Source organism: Eriocheir sinensis, chromosome 13 (assembly GCF_024679095.1).
Source record: "Eriocheir sinensis breed Jianghai 21 chromosome 13, ASM2467909v1, whole genome shotgun sequence".
Taxonomy (NCBI): domain Eukaryota; kingdom Metazoa; phylum Arthropoda; class Malacostraca; order Decapoda; family Varunidae; genus Eriocheir; species Eriocheir sinensis.
In genome coordinates this window covers 6,326,313-6,347,470 of record NC_066521.1, presented here as the reverse complement: position 1 = coordinate 6,347,470, position 21,158 = coordinate 6,326,313, and the positions used below count along the sequence as shown (strand labels likewise).

The 21,158-nt window shown below is 42.7% G+C and overlaps 1 protein-coding gene and 1 long non-coding RNA gene across 20 annotated transcripts in view; one reads left to right on the top strand and one right to left on the bottom strand.

The window, feature by feature from the left end:
* Positions 1–21,158, bottom strand: part of LOC126997928 (transforming acidic coiled-coil-containing protein 3-like) — a gene marked incomplete at its 3' end in the record, with an annotated part of 146,070 nt that overhangs the window by 15,016 nt on the left and 109,896 nt on the right.
* On the top strand, positions 4,835–6,964 carry LOC126997931 (uncharacterized). 2 transcript variants are annotated; one of them, XR_007752507.1, is made up of 2 exons: positions 4,835–5,673; positions 5,882–6,964. It is a non-coding gene; the product is annotated as an uncharacterized LOC126997931 (long non-coding RNA). The 2 variants fall into 2 exon arrangements; XR_007752506.1 differs by having other exon boundaries at positions 5,778–6,964.

The following is a 21,158-nucleotide window of genomic DNA, read 5'->3' as shown; positions in this document are numbered from 1 at the left end:
AAGGCATCACAGAGTCAAGGCGAACTCGCATGAATCACACACAAGCACCAGAAATGGCCTTGAGATGAGTAAGACTTCTGGGAATTGTTCATCATCTGCATCACTCACTGCCTTGCCTCACCTCACCTCACCTCTCCTTACTCCTTACTTCTTTCCCTGCCCTTTTTGTTTCCCTCGTCTTTTTTTTTCTTCCTTTAGCTCTTCCCTCATTTCCAGTCTACCTGGCATCATCTTCCTGTTATAATTTCACACACTTTATTTCCTCTCCTTTCTCTTCCCTTTCTTCCCCTTACATTCCTTCTTATCCGTTCCCTTTATTTCCTTGACTTTCTTCCTTTCTCTCTCTCTCACTTCACCTCTCCTTCCTTTCCCTCCCTCTTTAATCTTTCTTCCCTCTTATACGTCACCTGCATTCCTTACCCTCTCTTCCCTCACCTCTCTCTGCTTTCGTTTCCATTCATTACTTATTGAAAAAAAAACGCAATTCAACACATAGGTCATTCTTGATAACGATTGAAACAAACTTAAAAGAAAAAAAATAATAAAAAAACACAATCATATAATATCACCTAAAAACGAAGTAAATGAATAGATAACTTTTTCAACACAAACAACACAAAAGAACAAACACAATTCAACAAGCGGATAATTCTTGATAAATTAACGTCTGACACACAAACAAAAAGGGGCAAAAAAAGTAACACAATCAGAAACCACCCATAAAAGAACACCTAAAAACAACACAAATAAGCGTACCCATGGATAACTTTCTTCAACCCAAACAGTAAAACACTCATGATAATCACCAACAGCAGCAGAATACGAGTAGGAGCGAAGATAATCAGCCAGTCACCCAAACCACGCCGCCAGTCACCCAGCCAGTCAGCCACTCACACCCGGCACCGAGGACTGTCCCTATATGACTGTGGGGCCTCCTCGTCGGGCTCGTCCTTCGCCTCTCAGCCATCACCACCACCACCACCACAGCCGCCATCACCACCACCACCGCTAGCACCGCCCCCCGCCTCTACGCATATGAACAGTTCCGCCCCCTACGCAAGGTCTCTCTCTCTCTCTCTCTCTCTCTCTCTCTCTCTCTCTCTCTCTCTCTCTCTCTCTCAGTAGGTGCAGGAAGACGGAAGAGGAAGATAAGAACAAGAAAAATAAGAGAGAATAAGAACACGAGAAGAGGATGAGGAAGATTGAGGAGGAAGGGAAGGAAAAAAATGGAGATGAAGAAAAAAAGAATAACAGTAGAAGGAAGAGGGATAATAATAGAGGATGGAGGAAACAGATGACAAAAGAATGCTCTCTCTCTCTCTCTCTCTCTCTCTCTCTCTCTCTCTCTCTCTCGCCACATACCGTAGTCTCAAGGTCCTATCCGTGGCCTTACTGGTGGTTTCCTAGACGCCTCCACGCACTATCGAGAACCAAGACCACGGGAACGAGTAAACATAAAGGATCTGTTGTTGAGTAAAAGGTTGTGGTGTCGGGTGAAGGGTTCTGATGTAGAGCAAAGGGTTCTGATAAAAATTTGTGCCTTTATGAAGAAGAGAAAAGGATTCTGATGTGAATTAAAAGGTTCTGATGTAGTGTAAGTGTCTTGATAAAAATTTGTGCCTTTAAGAAGAAGAGAAAAGGATTCTGATGTAAATTAAAAGGTTCTGATGTAGTGTTAAGTGTCTTGATAAAAATGTATGCCTCTATGAAGAGAAAAGGATTCTGATTTAAATTAAATAAAATTAAATTAAATTAAATGACAACGTTCTGTAAAGGGTTCTGATGTAGAGTAAAGGGTTCTGATATCGAGTAGAGGGTTCTAAATTCTGATATCGAGTAAAGGATTCAGATGAAGTGCAAAGGGTTTTGATGTAAAGGGTTATGATGTAAATTTATGGGTTTCTTAATTAAGATGAATAAAGGGATTTCTTGTACAGCAAGAAATTCTGATCTCAAGTAAGGGATTCAGATGTAGTGCAAAGGGTGCTCATGCAGTGGCGTCGTTAGCCTTGGGCTTTCGGAGGTTGAGCCCCGAATGTTTTGACTCTGGCCCCGAACATTTTTTCACCCCCAGGGCCCGTGCCCTCGTCTCCAAAAAATAATAGTAAAGTTCATACTAAAGATTACATTTTCAAGCCATATACCAGTAGTTTGAGCAGTCTGAAGTTTACTGTGCAATCTGGGAGAGTAGCTGTATGTGTTTATCTTAGATGCATGGTGGTGAACGCAAACAGGTCCCCCCACATTTTTTTTCGCTCACTGTAAACTTCAGCCTCTGATGTTTTCTCTTAGCCCCGAATGTTTTTGAACCCTAGAAACGCCCCTGTGCTGATGTAAATCAATGGGTTAGTAAAAAGTGTGATGGATTCTAAGATAAAATAACCAGGTTATGATGCAAAATAAAAAGGTTCTGACGTAACGTAAACGTATATAAAGGGAATTACGTCGTCGAGTTAAAGATGTTGATGTAATCAAGTTATTGTGATGCAAAGAAATCTAACGTAATGCAAAGGAATTTGATGTAAAGTGAGACATGCGTTGTACTATTGATGCATAAAGTAGTAAAACTGATGCACTTGGACGAATCGAGGGCAACGTGACGTAAAGCAGTGCGACGTAGCGGAATGCTGCGTGTCTCCGTTCTTTGAGGAAATACGATTCTTATGAAGTACATTTTATTAAAGTGCATAAAAACATCCGTGCAGTGAGCGCATCTAGAGGAACGAAGCGTAAAGAAATGTGGTGTATTTTCGTCTTTTAAAGAGTCAATTTTTCATGCTTTGTTTTGTGGGTAATAAAGATCGAGTAATAAGTGAGCCTAGAGGAACTTCACGTAAAGGAATTTTGTGTATCTTCATTCTTTAAGTAAATATGATTGTTATAAAGTTGATTTTACGAAAGGAGTAAAAGTTTGCACTGTGAGAATCTAGACGAACGTAATGTAAAGGGGTGTCGTTATCTTCGTTCTTTGATTAACGCTTGATTTTTTTACGTCGTATTAGTCTTCATCAACAATAATGCGTCTGATTTGTCTTTTGTGATCCGTTTTTAAGGCGTGGTTAATTGGCTTTGTTGATTTTTTATATCACTTTTTACGACTGAGTTTGTAATATGTGGACTAAACCCCGAAAGTCCAACACTTCTACCTAACTCCGTCACAAAAATGTAGTTAAAAAGCCAGGCTAGCCACATAACGGTTAATAAATTCTCATACTACGCTTAAAAAAATCTGGCGTAAGGATGGAAATACGATCGAGAAGCTGCTTTTGTTTACGGAAGTTGGATCCGTGCACTGAAGGAACCGAGAGGAACGTGACGTGAAGGAATGTTGTCTCCGTTCTTTGAGGACACTGATATTTCTCCTGTCGTCACTCTTGCCACTGTTCGTTCAGGAAGTGCGGCCATTCAGGAACTGCAGACTTTAAGCAGGAAGTCATAAGCGATTTTTTATGCAGCCGAAGCTTTAAGGACGAATCAATTATGGGTACTATTTTCCACCTGCAATGTCGTGGCTTTTTTCGCGAATAGTTTAATGGAACCAAGTCAAGGCTAAGATTATCACTTTTAAATCATTTTCTTCACCTCAGGTTAGGAACGGATATCTAATAAACAAGGTAACTAACGATAAGATAAAGGTGTTACTTTATCCCCATTTAAATGCACGTTTTCCACATGTGGACCTCAGGTGAGTGGAATAAAAAAAGGTGATCTCCAAAAAGCACCACAGGTAGCTGATGTTAAAATAAAGGTGTCCGGAATTACTTATCACCTTTGAATGCTCATTTTCTACAGGTAATTTATAACAATAAAGATAATCTCAAAAAGAAAGCTATAGGTAAGGTACAGGTTGGACAACAGATTATTACTGAATCATCGTTACATGCACGGTTTTTGTAAGTAAACTTCAGACGAATTAAATCAAACGGTGAGCTCTAAAAAATAACTATAGGAGGAGGAAGAGGTAAGGGTGATAAAAGGGTAAGGAGAAGTTAGAGGAAGGGAGGAGGAGAAGAAGGGAGGGAAAGAGGTAAGGTGGAGATCATTGCCTTCTCACCTTTAATTACATGCTTCATACAGGTAAGGTATAGGTGACTTAAATAAAGGTGATACTCCTCAAAATACAGGTAATTAAGGTGTCCAGACTATTATCTACCACCTTTAATTGGGCGCTTTAAATAGGTTAACTTCAGGTGAGCATTGACTAACCTAGGTAATTGGTTTCCGGTGTAATATAAGGGGTTATGATTGTGGTGGAGATAAGACAGTGATGAAGGGTACGATAGTAATGATGATGATGATCGTGGTAAGAACAATGAAACATCCCAATAAGCTAAACATCATTAAGAGTAAGATAACAAACCAGGTGTAAAGGTAACTAATCCACGGTGAGGTAAAAACAATACGCCAGGTGTGCCCAGACCCAGAAGGCTAAGATACTGATGATGATAGTTGTGAACATTAAAACATCCAGGTAGATTAAACATCATTAATTAAGAATAGATAAGGTGTAAGGATAACTCAAATCAACGGCAAGGTAAAAGCGTCCTCCAGGTGTGCCCAGACCCAGAAAGTAAGACAGAAATGATGATGATGATAGTGGTGAACAATAAAATATCCAGGTAAACATCACCAAGAGTACGGTAACGCCAGGTGTAAAGGTGACTAATCCACGGCAAGGTAAAAGCAGTCCTCCAGGTGTGACCAGACCCTTACCTGCGCCACGGCCTCGAGTAGTCTCTGGACTTGGGTCTGGGCGGAGGCTTGGTGACCTCCCCGCCCACGTCCCCGCCCCCCGCACGCCGGCGCAGCACCACCCCGCCCCGGCCACCCATATCAACCTGCCTGCCTTCCTTGCCCGCCCGAGGGGCTGCACAGGCGACACACCCACACGCGCACGGGGCTATGATAGGCGAGGGACAGGGACAAGTTGATAATGGGGGCGATGGGTGGGTAATGGGTTTTGATATACCCTCCTTCCCCTCAGGCCCTCACACAGCTCCACTCACCCATACACGCACTGGGCTATGATGGGACAGGGAAGAGTTGGTAATGGGGGTGTAATGGGCGAGGTACTAAAGGGAGGGGGTAATGGTGATGATGGATGAGTGAGTGTACTTCTAATCAATCTAATGGGGTGCTTGCAATATACCCACCTCCTCTATAGACACCTCCACACACACCTACATTTGCTTATGATGGGTGAGGTACAAGGGGTGAAGTGATAATGGATTGATCGGTTAGTGAGCGTACTTCTAATCAATCTAATGGGGTGCTTGCGATATAGCCCCCCCCCCCCCCTCACACACGTCCACACAAACCTACACTTCGTTATAATAAGCAAGTGACAAGGGAGCTGTTGTAACAAGGTGATGGGTGGGTGAATGTACTTGTAATGGGGTGCTACTGACACACTCACCCACACACACCTCCACTCACACACCCATAGACACCTACACACACTCTTTTTTATCTACATGTGGTGAGTTACTGGGTGATGGTGGTGATGATAGGTGAGTGAAAGGAGTAAAAGTGAGTAAATGAAGGGATACTGAAACCGAGAAAGGGTGAAGGGAGGAGTAAGAGTATAGGGAGGGACAGGGTGGATATATGTTACACCCTCCGAATAAGAGATGGTAACTTGGGTGGTGATGGTATGAGGGTGAAGGAAAAGAGGTCGTGGAGGGAAGGAAAAAATAAGTGTAGAGAAAGATAATGACACAGAGAAAAGGTGCAGCGATTCGTTAAGGTGAAGGTGATAAGAGGGTGAAGGAAATGAGGTCGTGGAGAAAAGGAAAAGATGAGTGAAGAGAAAGATGATGACACACAGAAAAGGTGTAGTGATTCGTTAAGGTAAAGGTGAAAGGAGGGTGAAGGAAATGAGGTCGTGGAGGGAAGGAAAAGATGAGTGAAGAGAAAGATAATGACACAGAGAAAAGGTGCAGCGATTCGTTAAGGTGAAGGTGATAAGAGGGTGAAGGAAAAGAGGTCGTGGAGGGAAGGAAAAGATGAGTGAAGAGAAAGATAATGACACAGAGAAAAGGTGCAGCGATTCGTTAAGGTGAAGGTGATAAGAGGGTGAAGGAAATGAGGTCGTGGAGGGAAGGGAAAGATGAGAGAAGAGAAAGATAATGACACAGAGAAAAGGTGCAGCGATTCGTTAAGGTGAAGATGATAAGAGGGTGAAGGAAAAGAGGTCGTGGAGGGAAGGAAAAGTGAAAAAGATCAGAGCACGGAGAAAGGGGACAGTGATACGTAAAACACCTATACAGATTTATAAAGTTTAGGGCAACATAAGGTGATGGAAAGAGGACATGCGGAGAAAGAAAGGGTGAAGGAAGAGAAGCATAAAGAAGCAAAGAAAAGGGTGGAGTGATGAGTGATGTTTAGGGTGACATGAGGACGAGGTGATGGGACTAGGATGGGCAAGTATACACGTTAACAGAAAGAGGTCGAGAAGGGTGAGTGAGGCAATGGACATAAAACGAGGGTGAGGGAAAAACGGAGAAACAAACACGAAGGGAGAAACACGAAAGGAGAAAGGTCACCCGATAAGCCAAAGGTGGGCAAGGTTGAGGGAGAAAGGGTGAGGAGGAAGGAAAGGGCGAATGAAGGAGAGGAAGAGGGAAAGAAAGGATGGCAAGGATGGAGAAAGACAGAAAGCGTGAAATAGGGAGACGAAGAAAGAAGGAAAGGGTAAAAAGGAAGAAGAATGAAGGAGAGACCGAATGTATAAATGAGGGAGAGGAGGAAAAACGGAGTAACTGAAGAGGAGGGAGGAGGAGGACGAGGAGAAGGAAAGGAAGAGAGAAGGAGGAAGTGTGAATTAAGAAGATGAATATAAATGGAAATAAAAGAGAGAATGAGTGAAGGAGAGATGAAAAAAATGGTGTATTGAAAGCAGAGGAGTGAATGAAGAAGAGAAGAAGAAACTCTGAATGAAGAAGACGAAGAAAAAAAAAAAGAAACAGTAAAAGAGCAGAAGAAACCATGAATGAAGCAGAGGCAAAAAAATCAGGACAGCGTGTTTAGGATAGGACAAAAAGTGACCGAGGGAGAGAAAGAGAGAAAGAAAGAATGAGAGGGTACGACGGAGACGATGGGAGGAGGCGAGGGTGATGCTGCACAGGCGGGAAAGGGAGAGAGTGACGTCAGGATGAGTAAGAGATTAGGGACAGGGAGGGAGAGAGGGAGAGGGAGAGAGGAGAGGGAGAGGGAGAGGGAGAGAGGAGAGGAAGAGGATGAGAGACGTAAGTAATATGCTAATACGATGACGGTGACGAAAGTTAAGAGATGGAAAAGGAAGAAATAAGGGAGGGGTGGAATGGGGAGAGAGAGAGAGAGAGAGAGAGAGAGAGAGAGAGAGAGAGAGAGAGAGAGAGAGAGAGAGAGAGAGAGAGAGAGAGAGAGAGAGAGAGAGAGAGAGAGAGAGAGAGAGAGAGAGAGAGAGAGAGAGAGAGAGAGAGAGAGAGAGAGAGAGAGAGAGAGAGAGAGAGAGAGAGAGAGAGAGAGAGAGAGAGAGAGAGAGAGAGAGAGAGAGAGAGAGAGAGAGAGAGAGAGAGAGAGAGAGAGAGAGAGAGAGAGAGAGAGAGAGAGAGAGAGAGAGAGAGAGAGAGAGAGAGAGAGAGAGAGAGAGAGAGAGAGAGAGAGAGAGAGAGAGAGAGAGAGAGAAAGAAATAAGGAGAGAAATAGAGAAATAAAATAAAGAAGAGAGGAAAAGCTAATTGGTGGTAATGAGCGATTGTGAAATTAAAGAAAAGGAAACTGAGAAAAAAAAGTAGGAGAAAAAGATAAGTGGAAGGGAGGGAGAAGAGAAAGATAAAGGTGAAGGGGGAGAGGAAGGGGCGAAGGTTATGTCAGCACAGTGGAGGTGATGAGGGTGGTGATGGTGGTGGTGATGATGGTGATGGTGAGTGGAGAGATAGAAAGGAAAAGAAGAAGAGGGAAGAAGATAAGTAGAAGAGGAAGAGAAAGGAAGAGAAAATGGGTGATAAGGATAGTGGTAATGATGATGATGACTGGAAAGAAAAAATAGAGAAACCAAAAAAGATAAAAAAGTAGAAAGGGAGGAAAGGAAGAGGACAAGATACAAGATAAAGGGTGGCAAGCAGAGGATGTGGTGAGGGAAGTGAAGATAATGATGATGATGACAGGAAGAGGAAAGACAAAACAAAAGAGATAATATGCGAAGGTAACAAAACAAAAGAAAAAGAAGGGGGTGGGAAGCAAAAAAATATGATAACGCAGAGGTGAGAGTGACAAGTGATGGTGATGCTGATGGTAATGATGACAAGCAGGAAGGAGAAAATAAAATAAATAAAATGTAAAGGTAAAGAAAAGGAAGGGAGAAAAGAAGAAAAAAGAGGATGGGAAGCAAAAGATAGATAACGCAGTGGTGGTGGTGGTGATGATGGTGATGACAGAAAGGAGGAAAGAGATAACAAAGGAGATAAGATGCAAATATAAAGAAAAGGACAAAAGAAAAGAAGAAAAAGGGGGATGGGAAGCAAAAGATATGATAACGCAGTGGTGGTGGTGGTGATGATGGTGATGACAGAAAGGAGGAAAGAGATAACAAAGGAGATAAGATGTATATATAAAGAAAACGACAAAAGAAGAAAAAGGGGGATAGGAAGCAAAAGATAGATAACGCAGTGGTGATGATGAGGGTGGTGGTGGAGGGGGTGGTGATGAAAGGAAGGAGGAAAGAGCAATAAAGAGATATGATGCAAATATTAGGAAAAGGACAAAAAAAAGAAGAAAAAGGGGATGGGAAGCAAAAGATACGTTAACGCAGTGGTGGTGATGAGGGTGGTGGTGGTGATGGAGGGGGTGGTGATGACAGAAAGGAGGAAAGAGAAAACAAAGGAGATAAGATACAAATATAAAGAAAAGGACAAAAAGAAAGAAGAAAAAGGAGGTGGGAAGCAAAAGATATGATAACGCAGTGGTGGTGATGGTGGTGGTGATGATGGTGATGACACGAAGGAGGAATAAGACGCAATGGTAAAAAAAAAGGGACAAAAGAATAGAAAAAAAGGGGATGGAAAGCAGATACGTCAAAGCAATGATGATGATGATGATGATGATGGTGGTGGTGGTGACGCAACACCGCCACCGTGAACCGAGGAGGAGAACACGACACACACACCTCTCACCACCGCCTCTAAACCACCACTGAGCTTGAGGATGGGAGTGGGAGGGAGAGGGAGGGAGAGAGGGAGTGAGTGGGCGGTAGTGGCGGTGGTGGTAGTGGTGAGACACGTGGTAGTGGTGGTGATGGTGGTGGTGGTTGTGGTGGTGGTGGTGAGTGTGTTTCCGGAGAGAGAGAGAGAGAGAGAGAGAGAGAGAGAGAGAGAGAGAGAGAGAGAGAGAGAGAGAGAGAGAGAGAGAGAGAGAGAGAGAGAGAGAGAGTGTATGTGTGTGTGTGTGTGTGTGTGTGTGTGTGTGTGTGTGTGTGTGTGTGTGTGTGTGTGTGTGTGTAAAGGAATCCTGCAATGTTATATGACTCATCCCACTCCCTTGTCCCTCCTCCTCCTGTCCCTCATCACCGTCTCCTCTTCTTCCTTCTGTCTGTCTGTCCTTCTTCATCCTTTTTATCTTCTTTTACTCATTTTCACGCCTCCTCCTCCTGTTTTTCTTTTCCTTATCAATTCTACTCACGCTTCACATTTGATATCCGACTAACATTTCTTTTTTTATAACTTTCTTTCTTGACTCCTCCTCCTCCTCCTCCTCTTCCTCCTCCTCCTCCTCCTCCTGTCTTTCTTTTCAATTCCACTCACTCTTCACATTCGAATATTCTACTGACATTTCTATTTTTATACCTTTCCTGTCTATCACTTTCCTTTTTGCCTCCGCCTCCTCCTCCTCCTCCTCCTCCTCCTCCGGTAGGCCCACAAGCAGCCCACAACACACCCACATGAGTCACACCTAACTAAGCAGGTAAGACACATCAGCTGCCCACACCACCGACACCCACACCCGAGAGAGAGAGAGAGAGAGAGAGAGAGAGAGAGAGAGAGAGAGAGAGAGTTCAAGGCCACTACTTAACCCATTCCATAATTTGATTCTTGTTGACATTTCCTTCCTAATTTGTATTGCTTTGTGTATCTCTCTCTCTCTCTCTCTCTCCTTACATCATATCTATACTCGTTTCCTGCATGCGTGTTTTTTTTCTTTTGTCTGCTCCTCCTCCTCCTCCTCCTCCACCTCTCGTGACCCACACCTTTAAACTAACTTCCCTTGGCCTAAAGTAGCTGTGTCCCTCCCATTCACTGCACTACGCCTTCCCTTGCACCTTAACACACCCTACACAGGTTCACCCTTCACAGGTGACAGCATACAGGTAAAGGTGCAGAGGTGGGCTTGGCTAAACACATCTACTCTACATGCCACCACATAAGGAGAAAGCGAGAGAAAGAAAAGTATAAAAAAGGGTGGTAAGCAAAGGATGTGATGAAGAAAGTGGTGATGGTGGTGATGACGGGAAAGAAGAACGGGAGAAGAAAAGGGATGAAATGCAAAGATAAAGAAGAGGACAGGAGAAAAAGGACATAATATACAAAAAAAGTTAAGAAGTTGCCGCTGTATTTTAGTCCAATCGTTCGTATGAGTGAGCCAGACGCCGTTCCGTGCAAGCTATCTATGAACCACTGTTACGGGTTAATGGCTACACACAACATATCAGTTTTTCTCTGTCAGTAACAGTATGGTGCAAATAGGCGAAGAAAACGTAACTGAAAGTGAAGTTTGTGGAGTGCAACGAAGAGGAATAAACAGTTTGGAAGCCGCCGCTGGTTTATGTGAAGCTCAGGAAGGGAGAATAAACAGTTTAGAAAGAGCCCTTGGTTTATGTGAGGCTCAAAGTAAAGTTGGGAGCATACGCTATATAGCAGAGCATGGCCTCGGTGCTTATCTCCGTCGCAGTGGCCTTGGAGACTCGTGGTCAGAACTCATTACCCCGGGACACAGGGAAAGCAATTAAACAGTTTGGAAGTCGACGTTGGGTTTTGAACTGGTAGCAACTGACATCGTTTAGTAAGAGAGCTTGGAATAGTCATAATATACAGCACAAAAATAGCTCTTCATAATATTACGAGAATTTATATTTAGGCAAACAAATTTTACCACGGATTTGTTAGACGTCGTATTAGTATTTATCAACAGGTATGTGGCTTATTAATTTAATTTTCGGGACGGTGTTAGCTAAAAGTGTTGGATTTTCACAGTTGACATATTACAAACTGAATCGTAAAAGTGATGTAAAAAATCAACTAAACCAACTAACCACGCCTTGAAAAACGGCCCAAAAAAGACAAATCAGTAAAATTAGTGTTAACAAAGACTAATACAACGTTTGTAAGATCAGGCATTAAAATAAATAAAAATGGTCTTCTAACACACAAAAGAAACACCGGCAACACTTAACACAGGTGATGCAGGGGTGCCATTGTGTGCACAGGTGTCACGGTTTTCACGCTTGTTACCTGTAATCACGTATTTTCACCTTGCACGCTCACGATTATTCCCTTCGACTCATTTTTTTGTTGGCTATTCTTGTTTTCTTCCTTTTATTATTCTTTTATTCTTTTGTCTTCTTTGTTGTCCGATTGTATTGTCCCGTTTGCTTTGTTGAGCATTGTGTGATGGAAGTTCTTTATTCATTCAGTTATTTTTTCCTTTTTCGGTTGTCACGTTTTGATATTTTGAGTGTATCTCTCTCTCTCTCTCTCTCTCTCTCTCTCTCTCTCTCTCTCTCTCTCTCTCTCTCTCTCTCTCACACACACACACACACACACACACACACACACACACACACACACACACACACAAAATGGTTTACATAATGGCCACGTGTACTTTCCACAAAAATAAGTAAAATAATAATAATAATAATAATAATAATAATAATAATAATAATAATAATAATAATAATAATAATAATAATAATAATAAATCATTTAAGTAGGCTGTTTAAGTCTATCCTTTCAACGATATTGCCGATTCCGTTTTCTACTGACGGAGAAAACGTGATTATGCATTCCTATAAAGTATAAACAGACGAGTTACAAACGTACACTGTGTGTGTGTGTGTGTGTGTGTGTGTGTGTGTAAAATGAGTGTGCTTGTATTATGCATATGAGGAGAGTAAAGGGAAGGAGGAAGAGCCAGGAGGAGTATATGGGAAAGATGGACGGAAGAGGAGCAATGTGGTTCAGCGGGAGAGAGAGGGAGGGAAGGAGTAAAATTTCTGATGTGGATGGGAAGGGAAGGGACGTGAAGGATGAAGAGGAGAGAGGGGGAGGGGGCCGTGAGAAAGGGGAAAGGAGATTGCTTGAATGTGGGAGTTTTGAAGAGAGAGAGAGAGAGAGAGAGAGAGAGAGAGAGAGAGAGATACTCCGTAATCTAAAATTTTTAACTACGTAATAACTTGAGTTTTTTCCACTTTTTTTACCCAGGAAATTAATGACAAGGAGGGAAAAAAAAGTTATGTTCTTCCTCTCCCTTTCTTTTTTAACATGATATTTTTTTTGTTTGTTTTTTTCCTACTTTTTCCCTTGCAAATAATAGCTTTTTTTTATTTCCTTGTTGCCATGATCACTACCTTACTACTATTACTACTACTAATACTACTACCACTCCTCCTCCTACTACTACTACTACTACTACCAACACCACCACATTCAACACCACCACCAACACCACCTCGCAGCCTCCACCCCAATTGTCCTTCCCCCATACAATCACCTTTTCACCACCACCATCACCACCACCACCACCACCAGGGCACAACACAAAGCAAGTAATACCACAAAAAACATAACATTCTTTTCTTCAACAAAACAAACCAATACGCCTTTTTTCCTATCCAATTTTCCAACACAATTCCAATATTTCCGTTTTCCTTTAGGGCGAGACAACTTTGACGAGAGAGAGAGAGAGAGAGAGAGAGAGAGAGAGAGAGAGAGAGAGAGAGAGAGAGAGAGAGAGAGAGAGAGAGAGAATAAACAAGGAAATACGTGACACAATCAATATTGACGTTTATTATAGCGACAACGAGAGGAGGAGGAGGAGGAGGAGGAGGAGGAGGTAAAGGAATAATAAGAAAAAGAAGAACAAAAACAAGGCAAGAACAAGATAAGAGACGAAAAAGAAAAAAAAACTAATGAAAATGATGGCAAAGAAAAAGAGATAGTAGTAGTAGTAGTAGTAGTAGTAGTAGTAGTAGTAATAGGAGGAGGAGGAGGAGGAGGAGGAGGATAAAGAGGAGGACGAGGAGGAGGTTGAAGAGGAAGAGAAAAAAGGAACGAAAAAGAAGAAGAAGAAGAAGAAGACAGAGGAGGAAGAGAGGAAGAAGAGGAGGAAGAAGAGGAAGCTAAATGTCACCCTTTGCTCATGGAGAGGAAAGAGAGGAGATGGAGCAGAACCCGGCCGAGTCAACCTATTCCTGTAAATGCCACCAGTCCACCTGAGAATGTCTAATGAAGGGGGAAGGACAGGTGCGAGCGAGGCGTGTGTGTGTGGATGAGGTGGAGGGGAGGGGCGGCGACGCGGCGTAATGCAATGAGGAAATGGAGGAGGAGGAGGAGGAGGAGGAGGAGGAGGAGGAGGAAGGAGACTGGACATGAAAATAAACCAAGAACGGGAAGATACAAAAAAAAAAGTTGATTACAAGTCCAATTCGGTTTTATGAGATTTTATTATTTTTTTCTGGGGGAGGAGAAGAAGACGAAGACGAAGAAGAAGATGAAGAAGATGAAATGTGAAATGAAAGAGAAATAGATCAAGAAGTGAGGGAAGGTACAGGTTAACTAAGCTTGCCAATAAACAGTAGTACATCAATAGCAATCATCATCAACAATAGTACTTTAAAACATGAATCGTATATACTCTACATAGTCGATCTCATGTATATAGAAGAGTCACCCCCTTCTGAAACTACGATATGTCCTGCTGAGGAAGAAAAGTAGTAGTAGTAGTAGTAGTAGTAGATCTGGGTAAAGATCGACCGCCTCAACTTGACCTTCAAATAAAAGAAAATCGTTCAAAATAAATAAATAAATAGACTGTGACACGAAAAGAAAACGAAAGCTACTCCCTCCGACGATATGAAAGGAGGAAAACGAAATGCAGTAACCGCGTGAATACGATAATAACACGAACTGAGGATGAAGAAGAGAACGATAGAAATAAATACATGAAAGGAGGAAGAGGAGGAGGAGGGTAACCGCGTGAATACAATAACACGAACTAAGGATGAAGAGGAGAACGATAGAAATAAATACATGAAAGGAGGAAGAAGAGGAGGAGAGTAACCGCGTGAATACGATAACACGAACTAAGGATAAAGAGGAGAACGATAGAAATAAATACATGAAAGGAGGAAGAAGAGAAGGAGAGTAACCGCGTGAATACAATGACACGAACTAAGGATAAAGAGGAGAACGATAGAAATAAATACATGAAAGGAGGAAGAAGAGGAGGAGAGTAACCGCGTGAATACAATAACACGAACTAAGGATAAAGAGGAGAACGATAGAAATAAATACATGAAAGGAGGAAGAAGAGAAGGAGAGTAACCGCGTGAATACGATAACACGAACTAAGGATAAAGAGGAGAACGATAGAAATAAATACATGAAAGGAGGAAGAAGAGGAGGAGAGTAACCGCGTGAATACAATAACACGAACTAAGGATGAAGAGGAGAACGATAGAAATAAATACATGAAAGGAGGAAGAAGAGGAGGAGAGTAACCGCGTGAATACAATAACACGAACTGAGGATGAAGAGGAGAACGATAGAAATAAATACATGAAAGGAGGAAGAAGAGAAGGAGGGTAACCGCGTGAATACAATGACACGAACTGAGGATAAAGAGGAGAACGATAGAAATAAATACATGAAAGGAGGAAGAAGAGAAGGAGGGTAACCGCGTGAATACAATGACACGAACTGAGGATAAAGAGGAGAACGATAGAAATAAATACATGAAAGGAGGAAGAGGAGAAGGAGGGTAACCGCGTGAATACAATAACACGAACTGAGGATGAAAAGGAGAACGATAGAAATAAATACATGAAAGGAGGAAGAAGAGAAGGAGAGTAACCGCGTGAATACAATAACACGAACTAAGGATGAAGAGGAGAACGATAGAAATAAATACATGAAAGGAGGAAGAAGAGGAGGAGAGTAACCGCGTGAATACAATAACACGAACTAAGGATGACGAGGAGAACGATAGAAATAAATACATGAAAGGAGGAAGAAGAGAAGGAGGGTAACCGCGTGAATACAATAACATGAACTAAGGATGAAGAGGAGAACGATAGAAATAAATACATGAAAGGAGGAAGAAGAGAAGGAGAGTAACCGCGTGAATACAATAACATGAACTAAGGATGAAGAGGAGAACGATAGAAATAAATACATGAAAGGAGGAAGAAGAGAAGGAGGGTAACCGCGTGAATACAATAACACGAACTAAGGATGAAGAGGAGAACGATAGAAATAAATACATGAAAGGAGGAAGAGGAGGAGAGTAACCGCGTGAATACAATAACACGAACTGAGGATGAAGAGGAGAACGATAGAAATAAATACATGAAAGGAGGAAGAAGAGGAGGAGAGTAACCGCGTGAATACAATAACACGAACTGAGGATGAAGAGGAGAACGATAGAAATAAATACATGAAAGGAGGAAGAGGAGGAGAGTAATCGCGTGAGTACAATGACAATTTGAACCAAGGGTGTATAGGAAAACGATGTGAATAAGTAACCTCTTCGTGCATTGCTCATTTCATTTCCAGAGTTCACGGGGTTGAAAAAAACAAAAACAAAAAAAACGCGCACAAAAACACACTTACTACTTTTGTCCCTTTATGAGCTTTCCTTTCATCGAGCTTCCCCAGTCTTTCCCTTTATTTCCCTTCCTTTCCTTCGTTTCCTTGCTCCTTCTTCCTTCGTTCCCTTTTTTCCTCCGCTTTCCTTACCCTTACTCTGTGTCTCGTTTCCTTGTTCTTTCTTCCCTTTTCTTCCTCTTTACTAACTATTTTTTTCCTTTCTATTTTCGTTCGGTTACTTTCATCCAGTTTCCCCATACCTTCCCTTACTCTCTCTTTCTTGTTTCCTTGTTCTTTCTCTCTTCATTCCCTTCCCTTTTCCTCCCCTTTCCTTACTCTTTTTCCTTTACTTTCATTCAGTTTCCATATTCTTTCCCTTGCTGTCTTGTTTCCTTGTTCTTCCTTCATTCCCTTACTTTTTTCCCATTTTACTTACTTTTTCTTTTACTACTTTCGTTCGTTTACTTTCATCCTGTTTCCCTATTCTTTCCCTTACTCTCTCTTTCTCGTTTCCTTGTTCTTCCTGTCTTTATTCCCTTACTTTTACTTCCTTTTTTCATTAGTCAAGGATCCTCTGGTCCTTCACCTAATCCCACTACCCGTTCCTTTCTTTCCTTTATTACCTCGTTTCTTCGCACTCTTTACTTTCTCATACTTCCTTTTCTTTCTCCTTGTTTACTCAACCTTTTTATTCTATCCTTCCTATCTCGCTTTCCCCTCCATATGGCGTTCTTACATTCAATCCTTTCCTTCCATTCTTTCTTTCGTCTTATCCTAAATTGGTCTCTCCCCTCCCTCAGATGTTCTTCATTTCAATCCTTCCCTTCTTTCTTTCGTTCCATCTTTAAGTTCATATTCTCAGACACTTCCGCCTCTCACATCGACTATTTCCAAGGAACCGAAAAGAAGATCAATCGGGCTCTAAGGAGTATTTTTCTGGGTTCAAGGTACAGGAGAATGGTCAAACTATCGCAAGGGTCATAAAACTACCCATGGACATACTCACAACATCTACGAAAGCCTTGTCAAATGTGGGTCTCATTTTCCCCAACACCAGTCAATCCTTTCCTTTCCTTCCATTCATTAGCTGTCTCGTCCTATCCTTTCTCTCCCTCCTACGTCAGGCGTTCTACATACCCTTCAGTTCTTTCCTATCCTTCCATTATCCCTTTCATCCTATTCTAACTCCCTCTCCTTTCTGCCGGCCGTTCTTCCATTTAATCCTTCTCTCTCCCATACGTCAGTCAATCCTTTCCTTCTCTTGTAACTCCTTTGTCCTATCCTTACTCTCTCACTCCTCAATCCGTTCCTCTCCTTCCACTCTTTCGTTCTATCCTTACTATCTCTCCTTCGCCAGTCAATCCTTTCCTCTACCCATTCTCTCTTTCGTCCTTACTCATTCTCCCCTCCGTCGGGCTGCTGGTGGTGTCGTGAAGCTGTTGAAGGGGCTGAGGGCCTTGGGGAGTGTGTTGCAGCCCTCCTCCTTCTGTGTTGTGGCTGCTGTTGTTGTTGCTGCTGAACACGCGGGGACGGCGGCGGCAAGGCTCTCCTCTCACTCATCCTCTTGTTTCAACCCATCGATCCTACGCTTGTAACTAAGTACGAGGGGGTTTGTACGGGGCGGTTCTGTGCTTGGCGTGCAGGTTAGAGGTTGGAGGTTTGAGCGTTCCTATCCACCGCTACGACTACTGCTGCCACTGTCACGGTAGCACTACGACTGCCTTGCCTCCTCTCTCTCCCTCCCACCAGCCAGGCGCCGACACCAACACTGCCACACGCACAGGGAAAGGCACGCATCGATTTTCCTCCTCCTCCTCGTCCTCCTGCTCTTACTCCTCCTCCTCCTCTGTCGCCACCACTACGGCCCGCCCGCCCACATCGGCACCACCACCGCCACCACCAGCGGCGTTGCTTGCTCGTTCTTCTTTGGTGTGAAACTACCGCAGTGTTTTCCTCTTCCTCATCCTCAGTCTTCTTCCTCTTCTTCGTTTTCCTCCTCCTCTTCTCCCTTTTCCTCTCCCTTATTTTTTCCTCTTTATTTTCTTCTTTCTTCTGTTTTTCCTCCTTTTCCTCTTCTTCTGTTTCTGTTTACTGTTTTCTTCTTCCTCTTCTTCATCTTCCTGCTTTTTTCTGCTTTTTTTTCATTCTCCTTTTCTTCTAAACAAATATTCTTCTTAAATTCCTCTCCTTTAAGTCTTACTAGTTTCTCCTCCTCCTCCTCCTCCTCCTCCTACCCCTCTCCTCCTCTTGAACTTGTGTATACTCTTCTTTCATCTGGTTCATCACTATCCTCCTCCTCCTCCTCCTCCTCCTCCTCTTCCTCCTCCTCCTCCCGACGTTCTTGTATACGCATAGTATGTTTATCTTATTCGTGCCAAACCGGCCATCATAATCTCCCTCCTCCCTCCCTTCCCCCCTCCTTCCCTTCCTCACTCACTCACTAGCTGCTTATGATGCGCCTGAGTGAATGAGAAGAGGGCAGGTGAGGGAGAGAAAAGGAAGGTGAGTGAGTGAGTGCGTGAGTGAGAGGGAAGGTGAGTGAGTGAGTGAGGGAGGGAGGAAGAGAGTGAATGAAGGTGTAGGTGAGGGAGGGAAGGAAAGGGCACGAGCATGGAGGAGGGAATGGAAGGGCAAGTAAGGGAGAGAGGGAGTGAGAGGGGGAACGAGGGAGTACGTGAGTTTGTAAGTGAGGGAGGGAGGGAGAGGGAGGAGGTGAGAGGACAGGTGAGTGAGGGAGGAAGAGGGAGTGAGAGGGAAGGAAGGTAAGAGGGTGAGAAAATAAGAATGCATGTTCATCACCACGCTCACCACCATTACCACCACCACGCCCTACTCCTCCTCCTCCTCCTCTTCTTCCTCCTCCTGCTCCTCCTCCACTACCATTGACGCCCACGTTGCAGGGGGGAATGAAACCGACCCTCCCCCTCACTCTTTCTCCTTCTCCTCCTCCTCCTCTTCCTTCCCCCTATTCCTCCTCCTCCTCCCCCTCTTCCAACTTCGTCCCATCCCACTTACACTACACTTTATCTTCTCTTCCTCCCCATCTTCTTCCCCCTGTATGCTTCTTCTCCTCCTCCTCCTCCTCCTCCCTAACTCCTCCATACCCCAACCCTGTCCTCCTCCTCCTTCTCCTCCTCCTCCTCCTCCTCCTCCATACCCCAACCCTGTCCTCCTCCTCCTCCCTAACTCCTCCATACCCCATCCCTGTCCTCCTCCTCCTTAACCCCTCCACACCACAACCCTTTCCTTCCTCCCTCTCCTCCACCTTTTATCATCATTCTCCTTCCTGTCTCCCTTCTTCCATACGTCATAACAGAGATGGGCTAAGAAAGAACTAATCACTTCCTGCATGTGACAAAACAGTAACGACCTCTCTCTCTCTCTCTGGGGGGTGAAGGTCAATAATGCAGAGGGAGGGAGGGAGAGTGGAAGGGTGAAGAGAGAGAGAGAGAGAGAGAGAGAGAGAGAGAGAGAGAGAGAGAGAGAGAGAGAGAGAGAGAGAGAGAGAGAGAGAGAACATGGAGTGGTTTGATACCGGATTGTCTACACTGTCTTCTCTTCCTTCTCTTCATTATTCCTCTTTTCTCTCCTCTCTTCCTCCACCTCGTCCTTAAGATGCAGAGTTACAAGTTAATTTAGTTGGCCATCCACCTCACCCCTTCTCCACCCCCTCCCGTTGCTCTCTCCTACCCCCTTCCACTTCTCCACTTCTCCATTCAGCCACTTCACCCACCCACTCCACTGAAATCACAACTCTCTCTCTCTCTCTCTCTCTCTCTCTCTCTCGTAATAACAATCCACACACACACACACACACACACACACACACACACACACACACACACACACACACACATTGCAAAGACTTTCTCCATTTGCTTTATTCTTCCTTCCCTTCTTATGTTCCTATTTTGACACCCTCCCATTGTAAAAACCATCTCCATCTTCTTAATATAGCACAGCCTTTATACTTTTTTACTCTCATCGCCCTTCTAGCAGTCTCTTAATGTCCCTTTGCATCCTTGTATATCTTCTTACCTTCTCCTTCCTGTTTATCTTTTTTGGTATGACACTATTTTAGCATTTTTTGTTATTCAATTTTTTTTCCCTTTTCCGTTTGTATTGATTCTTGGTTTGTTACTGAGTTGATGTTTTTTTTTTCAATTTTCTTTCGTTGTGTCACTTCTTGCCTAGTTTCATTTAATATTAATCAACACGGTGCCCTTCTTTTAAACTAACTTTCCTTTCTTCTATTTTTCTTCTCATTTCTTTTCCCTTCTTGGTTTGCTCATTTTCTTCCTCTTCCTATTTACATTATCTCACTTCATGTCTTGCTTCATCTAAAAGTAATCCCCAAAGTGCGCTTCTTTTTAATTAACTTTCCTTTATCAGTGTCATTTTTTTTTCTTTTTCTGCATAATCGTTTGGTATATCATTTTCCTATCTCAGTTTTTTCCTTTCATTATATCACTTGCTTCATCATTTTCTACTTTTCCTCTCGTTCCCCGTATTAACTTCCTATTATTTTCACTATTCTTTTTTGTCATTATATAACTTCATACATTGTTCCATCACGATAACTTTCACTGTGCACTTTCCTAACTATGTTTCTCTATTATCATTCTACTTCTTTCTCTCTTAACCTGTATTAACATTTAGCTTCCTATTATTCTTTGCATTCCACTTTTTATGTTATATCATCTCATGCATTGTTCCATTATAGCAATTTCCACTGTGTATTTTCCTGATCTTTGTTTTTTTTTTCTCATTCTACTTCTTTCGCTCTTTACACCTGTATTAACGTTTAGCTTCCGATTCTTCTTTGCATTTCACTATTTTAACAATATGTATCGTTCATTGTTCCATTCTAGTCATTTCCACTGTGCACTTTCTTATTCATCTTCATTTTTTTCCGCCATTAAACTTTTTTTTCCCATTATTTGCCTCAACGCTTGACTTATCACCCTCCTTTTCTCCTTCATCGGTTTTCGTTTCATTATATCACTCTTTGCATTGTTCAGTCATAGTAACCTCCATTGGAAACTTTCTCTTTATTTCAGTCATTCCATATAATTTTTTTTCATTTTCCGCTTTAAAGCTTGACTGTTCTGTTGACTGTTTTCATCACTCTTGCTTTTTAACACTAAATTAAATACTTTTCACTGTGCACTTTCTTATCCTTTTTTCCTTCTTTCAGTCTTTTATTATTTTCTGCATCAACGCGTATCCTCATCCTCTTCTCATTCCTCCTTCCTGTTTTCATTGTATCGCTTTCTCCCTCGACCCATTAAAGTTGTTTCCAGGGTACACACAAAT